The sequence below is a fragment of the Cervus elaphus genome, chromosome 27 (assembly GCF_910594005.1).
Source record: "Cervus elaphus chromosome 27, mCerEla1.1, whole genome shotgun sequence".
In the NCBI taxonomy this organism is placed as follows: domain Eukaryota; kingdom Metazoa; phylum Chordata; class Mammalia; order Artiodactyla; family Cervidae; genus Cervus; species Cervus elaphus.
The window spans coordinates 24,774,826-24,789,018 of record NC_057841.1 but is presented as its reverse complement, the minus strand read 5'-3'; the positions used below and the strand labels follow the sequence as shown (position 1 = coordinate 24,789,018).

The following is a 14,193-nucleotide window of genomic DNA, read 5'->3' as shown; positions in this document are numbered from 1 at the left end:
CTGGGGGTGCAGACTTTTGCTCGAAGTAGATGGCACACACAGAAAAGCGTGCAGGCCCTGAGTGAGCAGCTGGATGAATTGTCACTAAGTGGACACACCTGTGTGACAAAATCGCTCAGTCGTGTCCGACTCTTTGCGACCCCGTGGACTGTAGCCCACCAGGCTCCTCTGTCCATGGGATTCTCCAGGCAAGAATACTGGAGTGAGTTGCCATTTCCTTCTGCAAAAGACCCTGCAGAGGGTCTTAATTTGTAAAGCTCCCCTAGGGAGTCTCTGTGCTGGGAACCTCTGAACTGGTTTATCCCTCACATCCATCCCAGACCAAACTTGAGCCTATGTATCTTTTCCTAACCTTGGGAAGTATGTATAAATTTATCTCTTGTTTGCTGACTCCATTCGAAATTAGTTGTTCATTTAAACCATTGACTTGGACAGAAACAAAACATTGTTCTTATAATGTTTTATCTTTTTTTTTTTTCCAAGCTGCTAGACTGAAGCTCTCCCCCCCAGCTTTTTATAGTAGTTCCTTGAGGATGGTTAAACAAATGATTAGTCTGATAACAAAAAGGTCAGTATAGAGAACAGGTACCCTATTTTCACTGGGGAGATGTTTATTCTGGTGGTTATATATTTTATCTGGACAATGTGAGGCTTTTTGTTTTCAAGTGCTGCATGAACAGGTGTTTATTTCTGGTTTAGTGCCTTAAAAAGAATTGTAATTATAGGACTTCTAATTTGGAAAAAACTGTGCAGTAGAATTAACAGAATCATGGACCTTTCAAAGCATGAATGTATTTGGATTGATTGGTGCTAAAGGCAAAGACTCTAAGGATTCTTATTTATTTTCGAGAGGCAAACTGAAATTGTAGAATATTACAAAAAAGTGCTAACTAGCGTGTGTGTCAATATGGCAATTATGACCTAGTAATTTAATTCAGGAAATGTTTCCATGGCTGCTGAGGACTAGAAAGTAGAGAATAATAGCTCCCAGGTTCTGGCCACTTGCCTGCGCCAAGCACTGTCCCAGACATGCATCCTCCTGCCAATCCTGAGACCACCCCATGGGTCAGGCACTGTGACGGTTGCATCTCAAAGCCGAAGAGCCTAAGCAAAAAAAAGTCAGTGGGCCATGTGAGTGGGAAGTTCCAGAACTGGCATTTGGCACCAGGTCCAAGCCCTTAATGACTCTACTTTTGTGTCTTGAGTTTCCTCCTTCCAGGCAGCCCGCCCACGTTTCAGAGTTCCATCCTCTCATTGGATTAGCCTGCACGGAGCCCTGTTCATTCCTTTCTCACTGCCTTTGTTTTTGTGGTTCCCTTGCTGCCTCAGCTACACCACCTGTAAGACAGCTGATTGCTGTGAGGATTGGAACCTTGGTCCTCCGCATGTGGGCTGGGTGTCACCTGGGCTCTTAGACATACACTCTCAGGCCTCCCCAGTCCTGCGGAGTCAGAATGTGTGTTTTCCCAAGATGCATCGAAGATTCCTGTGCACACTGCAGTCTGGGCAGCGGGGACTAGAGGTCATTTAGGTCAGGCTCAGTACAGGGCTCAGAGGGTTCTCCATGAGTCCCCTGTTCACACATACCTGTCTTGAGGGTAAAGACCTGGCTGCCCAGTTCTCCAGGGTTCTCCCTGAGGCTGAGCAGCACTAAGGCTAAGCATGCACCGAGTTGATTGATGGGCGTCCGTTTTAGAACACAAATCCACTGGTATTACTGCTCTAATGAATTTCCACCTTAATCCTCTTAAGGGACACATCTGTTTGTTACATTACATTAAGATTTTTTAAAGATGAGGTCATTAGTGAAGTTGGCCAGTGTGTAGTGTCACATAGCATCTTAGGACAAAACTGTTTGAGAGTGCCGTATGAACAGCTATGAGCGTCTCGAAGCAGAGTTGACTCCCAGTCTACCGTAATTAGCTCAGTTGGTTGGAGCTGGGCTATTGAGATCAGGCTCATGGGACTGAACCCTTTATGGGTCAGTTGGCTTTGCGCCATGCACGGCGACAGACTGCATTGGGAACCCAGTTGGATGTCTGGGTGGGGGTGGTCTGGCAGAAATCTTTGGGGGTGAAGGGCTAACATATAAAGGGCTTGCTCTAGGCACTGTTCAGTGAGACTCGGCGTTACAACCCCAATGATCTCACAAGAGTTCGTGCAGACCGACAGTGGTGTCCCCAGTTAACAGATGAGGAAACTGAGGCACAGGGAGCTTAGGCAGGTTGTCTAAGGCCATGCTGCTTTTAAGTGGAGGAGCTGGGATTTAAGGTCAGGTCTTTTTTTACTCCAGAGCCTGTAGCCAACTGTGTCTCATTATTAGAAAACCAGCAGAGCACGTGCTCTCCGTGCTGGGGGAGGGGCGGGGGGAGGGGCTGCCTGTCACAGGCTGTGACTGAAGTCGGTGAGCCCTGCTAAGTCCTTCCAGTGCAGACGCTCTTGGGAGTCTGTGCCTTTTGCCCTCGGAGTCCAACCTGCTTCCCTCTGGAAAACACAGTACCGCCTTTGCCCTCCTCCTCCAGATTCTGAAATGTTCGTCTTTAACGGTGGCAGATTTAAAACTGATTAACACGCTGAGACCAACTCAGGAGCACTCCCAACCCCCAACTCTAGCCTGCTTTCCCCTCCATGGTTTAATTCTCTCTGAAGTGTCCCTGGAACCTTCCCGTCCTCAGATGGAGGACGGTCACCTCTCCTGCAGCCTCCACACTGTGCCACCTGCAGCCGATGCCCCGTTGCCTGTGGCCAGCTCAGGAGTGTCCTGGCTTTAAACCTGCTTTTCTAATCTGAGTAGCTGGTTCCATGGCTGTGGGGCATTTCCAGTCTTGAGTTTGTCAGCATCTGGTCGTTTACCGAGGCAATCAGGCTGCTTTTTGTTTTGTTTTGTTGTTTTAGCTATTTTATTGGGATATGTTTCTGTGCCTTGTTCTGAACTAAGTAAGAAAGAATGGGGGAAATTGTTACAGTGAATGTTAAACCTCACCACAGGGATGTAATCACCAAAATCCAGATTGTGGGAAATTATAGTTTCTCTAACAAATAAATAGTAAAGGAGAAGATGGAGATGGAAGGAAACCTTAGATTAAAAGAGATTTAAGAGATATATCCACCAGTTGCAATGTGTGGCTCTAACTCTAAATTCAAACAAACACATTACAAACAAATATTTGAGACCATTGGGGAAACCTGAATAGTGCCTTCTTGATATTAAAAATTATTATGGATATATGGGTGAGTCATTATACTATTTTCTGTACTTTTTCATATATTTAACTTTTTTTTTTTTTTTTAATAAAAGAGATAAGAAAACTAGGTTATGGGTTCTAAGGTTCCCTTTGGGTTCACAGTCCTTTCATCAAGTGTCACTGTGTGTCCTAAGTGTGTTTGCTATGACTGAGATGGCCAATCAGCAAATTTTTTTATAGTGCCTCTACTGATATTTAAACCCAGTGTTCCCATCCTTGACCCGCTACTGCTCTGTCTGTAGTTTTATTAAATGAAAGCGAAAGGAAAGGAAAGTGAAGTCACTCATATTTACCATAAACTGTTCTACACCTTGGACTTTCAACCCTGGCTTTCTACAGGCTTTCTACAAGGGTTTCAACCCTTGGACTTTCTACACCTGGCTTTCAACCCTGGTGACCCCCGTGAGGGGACTTACGCCTGGGCCTCTGATGTCATCACGCAGGCTGCACGCAGCTGGAGGGATGTGAGCGCCGGACCCGCGGGGAAGCAGACGACTGACCGCCAACTGAGAGGCACAGTCTCCGCTGCCTCCCTGACTTCTATCTTTTCCACAGCTTCAACGGGGGTTTCTGGGCTCCCTGATCCCCTAAGTAGTGCATTCTTGGGCTAACACCCTCCCTCCGCCCCACTGTCTTACAAACCCTAGTTTATAGCAAGTCTTGATGGAGTGAGGTGGACGTTCCCTCCTTGCCTGGGAACCTGGCCATTAACAGGAAACAGTGAAAGGTTAGAGATGGGGTCCGTTCATTGGGTTTTAATGGAGGGAACAGTGTAGGAATCAGGCCGGTGTGACCTGCTAAGGAGGAAAGGGTCAGAGGCCCTTCTCTCCTCCAAACCTCCCTCAGCAGCCCCTGCCATTCAGGGTCACCCAGGCCCTTGAGGGGCTGGCCTGCTGCTCCCTGAGGTCTGGTTGCTTGGTTTGTTTCATGATCTGCTTGTGTCTAGCCCTAGAGCTTGGAACAGTGCCTGGCACATTGTGCATGTAGAGTAAATAGCTGTTGAATGAGTGAATTATCAAAGGCATTAGAGTTGAAGGGGAAAAAAAGGGGTCTCCTCACCCCAGCCGTGTCCACGCAGAAGTCCCTTCTGTGAAGCCTCTGGTCAGACATGTTCTAGCTGCTTCTCCTCGTGTGATAGAGAGCAGTTGGCTCCCTCCCTTCAATGGTGGCCTTTCTCCATTTTAAAAAAATTTATTTATTTTTTAATTGAAAGATAATTGCTTTACAGAATTGGGTTGTTTTCTGACAAACCTCAACATGAATCAGCCATAGGTATATGTATGTTCTCTCTGTCTTGAACCTCTCTCTCATCTCCCTCCCCATCCCACTCCTCTGGTGGTGGTTTAATCACCAAATTGTGTCCTGCTCTTGTGACCCCAAGGACCAGGCTCTTCTGTCCATGGGCTTTCCCAGGCAAGAATATTGGAGTGGGTTGCCATTTCCTTCTCCACTGGATCTTCCCAACCCAGGGATCGAACCAGAGTCTCCTGCATTGCAGGCAGATTATTTACCCTGAGCCACCTGGGAAGCCCCTAGGTTGATGCAGAGTCCCTGTTTGAGTTCCCTGAGACATACAGCAAATTCCCATTGGTTATCTATTTTACATATGGTAATGTAAGTTTCTCCATTTTTGAACTTTATTTGGTAGAATTTATTCTTTATTTGTCCTGATTTTCACCTGAAAGGTGGATCCTCATATCCCCACAGATGGGGATGAAAGTGGATCTGGATCATTAATTGCCTAAGTGAGTCCAGGAGGATGGAAATAGGATGGATAAGGCAAAAGAACCATGACCTCAGGGTTTGGTAAGTAGAGTGACCTGCGACCTGCAGATAGTGCTGGAAGGAGTTATGGAAAGTGTGTATACTTTTCCCAGTGATGACAGAAGTAAAAAGCTGCTTTCTTTTTGTGTTAAAGCTGAGTTGTGTGGATTGTTTTTATTACTCAAATCAATATGTATATCTTGATATGTGTATGTCTGGTACCCTAAGGCATCTTCACACTTGCAGTTCCATTTTGCTGTTTGTGTGGAATCAGGGAGACATTGCTGGGGAGAGGTTCCAGCTAACAAAGCTAGATTCAAGGAGGGAAAGGCCAGGGAGCAAAGAGTCTGTCCTTATGAAACAAACAAACGTCTGTTCCCATCGCAGAATGAGCATGTGTATGTATTTTGAGACCATGGAAAAAAGCACATTGAAGATATAGAAATCACGTTTCTTACCACCCAAAGGGAACTATTCTTAACATTTTCTACCAGAATTAAAATATAGCATTATATCTGCATACTTTCCCAAGTCACTAAATATTCTTGGAGTGTATCATCTTTAATGCATGTACCATGGCCCATATCAGCATTGCTCCCATACTCTGTGAGGGAAAAGTCTCTGTTTTCTTCAATGTTTATTTGTTCTGTTTATTTCTTCAATGTTAAGTCGCTTTAGTTGTGTCTGACTCTTTGAGACCCTATGGACTGTAACCTGCCAGGCTCCTCTGTCTATGGGATTCTCCAGGCAAGAATACTGGAGTGGGTTGTCATGCCCTCTTACAGGGGATTTTCCCACCCAGGGACTGAATCCGTGTCCCTTATGTCTCCTACACTGGCAAGTAGGTTCTTTATTACTAGCGCCACCTGGGAAGTCTTCCTTTTCTGGTAAGGGCACTAATCCCATCAGGGGGTCCTACCCTCATGACCTTATTTAAACCTAATTACTGCCCAAAGCCCCTAATAGCATCACATTGAGGAGTAGGGCCTCAAATATTGCGGAGACACATTCACTTCATGACAGCCAACACGAGTTATAAAATTGTACATATGTAAATATAGGTAAGAAATGTTTAAGATGGAACAAGTAGCTTCCTTCTTCCAGACCTGCTCACTACACCCCTTCTGCGTCTCCCTCTTTGGAAACACCCTGAGAACTGCTTGTCAGCCTCAGGTCCTCTAACCTATCCCGTCCCTTGCTTTCCATTCCCTGGTCATCCGGGCTCTCATCTGGACTCCTGGCTCTGGATACAGGTGCTCTGATCTACCCCCCAACCTGCTTTCTCTGCCGCCGCCTCCTCCTTGCTGGTGGTTCCCCACTGTTATCAGGGTAAAGTCGCAGCTCGTTACAGGACACCCAGGCCTCTCTGGGACCTGGCCTCCTGTCTCCCACTCCCATTGACTGGCCTTCCCTCCCCATCCCTCCTGAGTCCTGGCTGTGCTGAAATGCTTGCAGTTTCACAAAGAGGCTGCCCTGGCTGGTGGTTCAAGCCCATAACTCTCCCCAGTCCGCCCCTCCACCCTCCAGCCTGGAGGAAGACCATGTCTGCGGGTCACCTCTGCTGCCTTTCCCGGCCCCCTCCCCATGTTCCGGGCAGGCTGTGCCCCTCGCCCCCTCCCACCTGTGACGCTCTGGTTCTTCATCCCTTCTCACCATCTCCCCACCAGCTGTAAACCCTCAGTAGTGGAAAGTGCATTTCAACTCCCCACTCAGCTCAGAGTTCCTCAAACAGTGCCTGATACACAATAAGCCCCAATAAAAGAACCAAAGAAGGTTAAGTGAAAAAAGTGCAGGATATATTTATATACATGATGACTCCAACAGGAGGGCCTTCAAGAACCAATATCCTCAAGTCTTTATCAAGTTCCTAATCTCCAAACATGATTTGCATGTTATAATTTCCCTCACAAACTGGTGAGGTATAATCAGCTCTTCAGAGCCTCAAAATCTTATTTTCTGGCCTCTTCCACACCAAGCCCAGGCCATGCTCTGAGGCAGGAAGCCTGGGGTTGGCCAGAGAAGGCCCACCGTCAGTCAGCGCATTTCTTGTTGCGTTGGCAGGGGTGGGTGCGTGCTCCAGGGCCCTCCTGGGTGGGGGTCGTGAGGTCTGCTCCCAGGGGCCAGGCTGGAGGCCTGCAGGGCCGGGGGGGGAGCACTGCCTCACGCCAGTTTTCCTGTTTGTCCCTGAGCCTTCCTGGTTGACTGCTACTGTCCAGGCTGGGCGTGGGGAGGGTGAGGAGAGTTGTGAGCTGGTGTGTGTGTGTCTGGGGTGGGGGGTGGAGGCAGAGGTGGCCGTAGTGAGTGGTGGGAATTCCGAGCAGAGGGTGGATCTGGGAGACTGGAGGGGTGTCCGCAGAGTCCAGCCACCCTTCTCGCCCCCGGGGGAGATTCAGCCCTTTGCCAACCGCGGTGGCTATGGGGAGATTTTATTTCAGGGGATGGCACTCACCTAAGAGGGATCTATTACCTTTTCTCAGGATCAGATCGTAGCTGCAGCCGCCGGAGAGCCTGGCTGGCTTCAGATCGCAGCTTCCATAAATCACCAGCCCCTCTGGTTTCTGCACGACCGGGGAGTTTCTCAGTGGCTGGTGTCCGAGTGCCCCATGCCTGGAGGTGAGGAGGCCCGTCTAGTCCTCCTGGGGTCCCCCATTCAGGTTCAGCAGGGCCGGGTGTCTGGGGGCAGGGAAAAGAGAGCAGCTGGGTACCCTGTCCAGAACAATAGTCACGGATATGAGCGGTTTTTTGTTCCCAGAATTGGGTGCATTTTTGTGGACGGTGATTCATCCCTGAATACGCCAGGAGCAGAACCACGGCGTGTCTGTGCAGTTCGTAAGGCACTGGGACGCAGGCTCGCCTGGCTGGTCCTCACACAGCCCTGCAGGAGGGGGAGATGGGCTATGCAGGCCCTGTCTCCAAGTTGGGAAAACTAAAGTCATGTTGCTTTCAGGACCGACACACAAAGATGGCTAGAGCTCATATACATGTCTTCTGACTTCAGGCTCACTACGGAGTGAACACAACTGGGGGGATATTTCTGCTGAGTTCATAGTCCTCACAGGTAACCACTTGGTGATTATTATTATATGTATATATTTTTGAGAGCTGAGGAGCAGGCGGGGCTGAGTGGGAAGCTTTATTTCTATCGATACCACTGATCCCAGCACATGGTAATTATCTCCTTTATTGTGGTGCTTGGTTGGAGGAATAAGTCAGAAAAGTGAAACAGCCTCTAAAAGCAGCATGTGACTCACGTCTCAGTGTGACGTAGGCAGCCTGGCCTGTAGAAACGTCAGAAGTGGGAAAACTCCGTGTGGACCGCACAGTCCAGAAACCCTCCTGGAGAGAGCGGTGGGGTGTGAGTGGGTGAAAGGAAACGGGAAGGCCGTCCACGCAGGTGAGAAGCAGATGGGAGGCGTGTGGAGATCAGGTGCGGATGGCTCTGGGTGAGTGAGAAGGGCCTGCTAGCTGTGGGCCACAGGCTGGGCTGGTACCGGCTATGAGCACAAGACTGAGAAGTTACTTCCATTCCATGTAGTGGAAACATGAAGGGAAAGAAAGGGAACAGGAGGAAAAACCAGAAATTTGGGAAGGAAATGATTACAGAGAAAAATCGAGGGAAGGGAGAAACAGAGAGTAGGCTGGTCGGGCAGTGACCACAAAGCCACCTTGTGACGAATGCCTGGGAGGATGAAGAACTCGGGGGGACCTGGCCTGGGCCCTGGGCCAGGGTTTCCTAAAGCCCACGGCCACGTCACCACTGATTCCTGGTGGGCTGAGGGGCTCACCAACGAGGCTTCACGTATGACCCTTTCTCCCACCTTCCTCGCTTTCGTGGGTGTCTGCTCAGTGTCAGACTCTGTTGGGGCCAACGCAGGCATCAAAGTGAGTGAAAAAAGGGTGGGAGAAGTGGCTGGGCTCCAGTTCCAGCCCGCTCCCTCTCCTCACACTTTTGAACGTAGCATCTCCCTTCCGGGGCTGTCGTGAACAAAACCAAAAATGGATCCTGCTATTGCGTGTCTCTGGGGACTGCGACTTGGCCTTCGTGGTCTCCAGCCCTACTGCCCCATGGGCCTGGGCAGGCTGTGCCCCCATCCCCGCTCCTTCGTCTCCCCCGCCTCCCCTGCCACCACAGAGACAAAGCAGAACCTTCATCCGCAGCTCCTGCCCCCACTAGCCTGTCTGCCTCTCTCCATGTGCCCCCTCCTTCCGGACAGGGCAGCTGTGTCCCCTCTCCTGGCCGGGCCAGGCCCCTTTCCTCTGGATCTTCGACCCCTGCTTCCCTCTGGGATCCCTTCTTTAGCCTTGCGATGGACTAACACCGCCTTCCTCCAGTATTCCACCCGGCTTCCTGTCTTCTACCTTCACCCCTCCTCCAACCCAAGTGTCTTTCGAGCTTGTCTGAGCCCCTCTGTCTGGCTTCCTCGCCACCAGCCCAGCCACAGCGCCCTTGCCGTGGCATGTGTGGGCTCAGTCGTGTCTGACTCTCTGCGACCTGAAGGACTGTAGCCCGCCTGTCTCCTCTCTCCATGGAATTCTCCTGGCCTGGGTTGTCATTTCCTTCTCCAGGGGATCTTCCCGACCCATAGATTGAACCCAGGTCTCCTGCAGCTCCTACACTGGCAGGTGATTCTTTTACCACTTTCCGCCACCTTGTCACTCATGCCCAGACACCTTCCAGCCTTTATCTTGCTTAATCTCTAAGCAGCACTTGCTGTTCCTGAGCATCTCCTCTGAGGAATGCTCGCTGTCCCAAGTGTGATGGTGAGCGATCCACCTTGCCTGTGTTCTTCAAGCTTTCTGCTCCCTCCTGGCCTCAGCTCTGTCCCAGGACCAGGACTTCTTGTAGTTTATCTCCTTTCCTGGGTGGCTTCCAGGGCTTTCTGACAACCCCTTCGTTGGCATCTGGAACCCCATGCGGTCTCTCTGGTCCTGAGTCCAGCTCCCCAGCTGCCCTGGACAGTTTCTTTTGGGTGTCCTGGAGATGTTGAATGCACACTGTGTCCACGTGGGATTGTGATATCTTCCCCCAGACCCGTCCTGCCTCAGTGAGGAACATCACTGTCCGACCAGCTGCCCAAACCCAGAACCGCCTCCCCCAACCCTGACTCTCATCTCTTAGCCGTCACAGTCTGGTGATTCTGGCACTTCTCTCCCCATTCCATGGATAGTTCTTGGCTATAGAAAGTGCTTAGTAGAGGGTGAAATGGATGAAGAATAGACACGATGGTATATGAGGAAATATCTGTCACATTGCAGTTGTCCATGGCTGTGAACACATCACTCCGAAGCACAGAAGCGCTCTAAAGTTGCTTACAACATTTTTATTATTGCTCATGATTTCCTTGGACCAGGAATTTCGGGGCAACTCTGAGCACTTTTTGCTCAGGGTCTTTCATGAGGCTGCAGTGAGGTGATGGTGGGGCCCAGGACCATCTCAGAGGCTCTTCAGTTTGGTGTCCAAACCAGGAAGATGCAAATAACTGGGAGTTCCTTGGGCATCTCTCTATGTCTCTTTGGTCTCTCTACCAGATATCTTTAGCATGGCTGCTTCCAGATAGCTAGACTTATGTGCCCATTCAGGGCTCTAAAGAGCGAGGACCAGGATCAGGTGATGTTGTATCACTTTTCCTAACCATTACTCTCCTTGCACTGTACTCCTTAGAATTAAGTTGCCAAGCCTGGCCCATGTTCAAGGGCCAGGGAACTAGATACCATTGTTTTCTGGGAGAAGCGTCAAAGAATTTGTGAACTTTTGAAAAAGAAATCTATATACAGTGAAATTCATTTTTATTTTTGATGTTCAGTCCTGTGAATTTTAATATACCTATAGGCTTTTTAATTGAAGTATAATTGACTTATGGTATTTTAGTCATTTCAAGTGTAGAGTATTGTGATTTAGTACATTTTTGGAGGTTATGCACCAGAACAAGTGTGAAGTGAAGTGAAGTCACTCAGTCGTGTCCGACTCTTTGTGACCCCATGGACTGTAGCCTGCCAGGATCCTCAGTCCATGGGATTTTCCAGGTAAGAATACTGGAGCGGGTTGCCATTTCCTTCTCCAGGGGATCTTCCTGACCCAGGGATCGAACCCAGGTCTTCTGCATTGTAGGCAGACGCTTTACCGTCTGAGCTACCAGGGAAGCTAGAACAAGCATAAATTCTTGTAACTACCACAGGATACAGAGCAATTCCAGCAACGTGGAGGATTTCCTAGGCCTTCCCCTTTGTAGTCAGACACCCCCTTACCCCATCCCTGGTAAACAGGGATCGGTTCTCTCCTTATAGCTTTGCTCTTTCCCAGAAAGCCACGCGTAGAAATAAAATCATTTGTATGTAACCTTTAGAGACTGGCTTACCTCACTCTGCACAATACCCCTGTGATCCATCTAAGGTGCATCAGTGGCTCATTCCTTTTTCATGCTGAGTGAGGTTCCATTGTACGGATGAACCAGTTTTGGATCAGTGATAAAGAATCCGCCTGCAATGCGGGAGACCCAGGAGACGCAGGTTCCGTCCCTGGGTTGGGAAGATTCCCTGGTGGAAGGCATGGCAGTCCACTCCAGTATTCTTGCCTGGAGAATCCCATGGACAGAGGAGCCTGGTGGGTACAGTCCACGGGGTCGCAGAGAGTCGGACACGATCGGAGCAACTGAGCACGCATTTACGTTTGTTTATCCTTCCACTTGTTCAAGGGTATCTGTGTGGTTTCCAGGTTTTGGTGGTTACAAACAAAGCTGCTCTATGCATTTGATCTGGAGGCTGATCTCTTTGCTTCTTTAAGTCATACCACCTTTTCTGCTGTACTGATTTGGGTGGAGATTTTATGGGAACATAAATTTTCATTTTGCTAGGATAAATCCCTAGAATTGGGATGACTTTTTGGCAGAGGTTTACCTCGCTCTCTCCTTAGCAGGACTGTCAGGAGGTTTTTACTTCTTGGGCAAATTACCCTTGGTCAGAAGAATTTGTTATTTGAGTCTTTGGACTTCAGAGTATAATTACTTTTGAAAACACTGCCCACAGAAAGGACCATTCATTTAAAAGTCGCTTACAGTTATTCTTTATTTTTAAGGCTTCAAGGCCCTACCGTGGCTGCATCGGGGTGTCCCCCCACCCCCGTCCAGTTCCCCTGAGGGCTGACGTCACCCTGCATTCACGCCACACTCTCATCCTGCAACTCTACGAAGGGGCAATGACCCCATGGAGCACAAATCACCCGAAATTCCGCAGTTGGCAAAATACCATAAATAAATGAAGAGCAGCTTTGGAGAATGTTAGCATATGAAAACTGCACTTTGATCACAGAGTGTAGAGATGAAGTAAGCAGAAATGGGGGCAGGGTAGGCAACTGAGGGTGTGCGTCTCTTCCTCTGAAAGTCAGAGACCAGGCCTGAGGTGAGGGAGGTGGCTGGGAACCATGGGAGGGGTGGCATATTGAAGTTCAGAGGCAATAATATGAAAGATCCAGGTTTTGAATGACTTTGACCTCTTTACCAAGGGAAAGCTCCATGTCCAGAAGGTCGCTAAGATCTCACGATGTCCTTCATCTGAGCTTTCTGGCCACCCCATTTGTGCTTGGCTGGATGAAACTCCCAGCCTGGGAGCCTGCCTGAAATACAGAGCCCGCCTTTTGGCTCCTCTTCCATTCTTCTGCGTTCCCTGGGAATACCTACCTTTCCAAGGGCACTAGAGTATGCAAATTAGGTCAAGGACCTAAAGGGAGGAGTTCTATGTGGTTCTTCAGGTACCTTTAGGAACCGAAGATGTCGCTTTGTGCATCCTTTAGGAAAAGGAAGTTCAGTGTGAAATTCATACCTGACCTATGCAGCAGTCTGTTACTCACCTCGCACAGATATGAGTTCTTGCTCTTTGTCAGGTTCTCTGCAGTGTATCTGGAAGTCAAAGAAGAATAAAGCATGGGCCATGCTGGCAAGAACGCATAGGCCATGATGGCAACAGGCTGGCCTGGTGTCCTAACCGTAGGTACCACTTTACTGCTATGAAAAGTGCATTGAGAGCTCCAGACAGCCAAGTCATGGTGAACTTACACCCGTCGCCTCCTGGGTATAAGTCGGGGACTTAGCTTATGCAGGAAGTTGTGATTTGGCCTTGATTTAGGCAAGTTTCATTAGAGCCCTTTGGTTGTGCCGAGATGTTGAGGACGTCATTAGCATCATAGCTGCCCCCCCTGAGAAATCAGCCCTCCTCTTTCTTCTCCAACCTTGGGACTTTTCCTGGTCTCTGTCCATTTCCTTGGCCACTCAAGAGCTCTGCATTCCAGATTCGGCCTCTAGTGACCAAGTCTTTCTGCTCTAATGCATCTTCCTAATTCCAAGTCTCTTGGTTCCCTTGTTCACTCATTGTGTAGAATCTTTCACCAGGTTCCCTTACAGATGAAAGTGGGGGGCTTCTGCAGAGGGGATGTGGGAGTTAAGGCGGATCTGGGGGCCTTGGGCACATCCCAAGATTCTGAACTTTGCTTGTAGCATTAGAGTTCATGCAGTCTTTGGGTTGGGGGCCCCAGAGATAAAAGCCCAGTGCTTTTTGGGCCCCAGTGCTTTGTGGGTGCTCACATGTGCACCCCATTATTTTCTGCCCCATGCCTACCTGCAGGCTGACTCCCCCCAACCCCCCATACTGTCCCGGGGAACCGGATTGGTGCTCAGCCAGGCAAAGCCCCCATCTCACCTGTCATCAGCCTGACTTTGGGAGAAGCAGGATCTTCTGGTGAGCCACCCCCAAGGCTGTGACCTGCCAGGCTGGCCAGTGGTGGCTGATGAGACCAGGAGTAAGAGCTAATCCTGGGCTGAGGAGCAGGAAGGAAGGGAGGTTCTTTGTGTCTGGGGCTCTGGGGTCTGTAAGCCTCTCTTCTCCCCCGACCCTTCCTTGGAGAGCCGTTGCTTTCATTTCACCATAGTTCCTGCCCAGTCCTTGAATCAGAACAAGCCATTAAGTCAATGCATGCCATTCTGCAAAGTCTAAGCAGTTTAAATTTATCATTCTGGGCAGTGTTTCGTGATTGGAGTTGGCCAAAGCAGGGGGATCCGTGCAGGGCGAGGAGAGGTTTTGCCCCCCTGCACACCCAGGACCCTGTTCTCTTCTGCCTTCTCAAGCAGGTGGAGGGGATTGAGCTCCACCACGTTGAAGTTGTTCCTGGGCAGCAGTGGGATCGCTCTCATTCGAC

General features: G+C 49.5%; 1 protein-coding gene across 9 annotated transcripts in view; it reads left to right on the top strand.

The window, feature by feature from the left end:
* FHOD3 (formin homology 2 domain containing 3) overlaps window positions 1-14,193 on the top strand; it is a 502,620-nt gene that overhangs the window by 2,905 nt on the left and 485,522 nt on the right. The window lies entirely within an intron of this gene.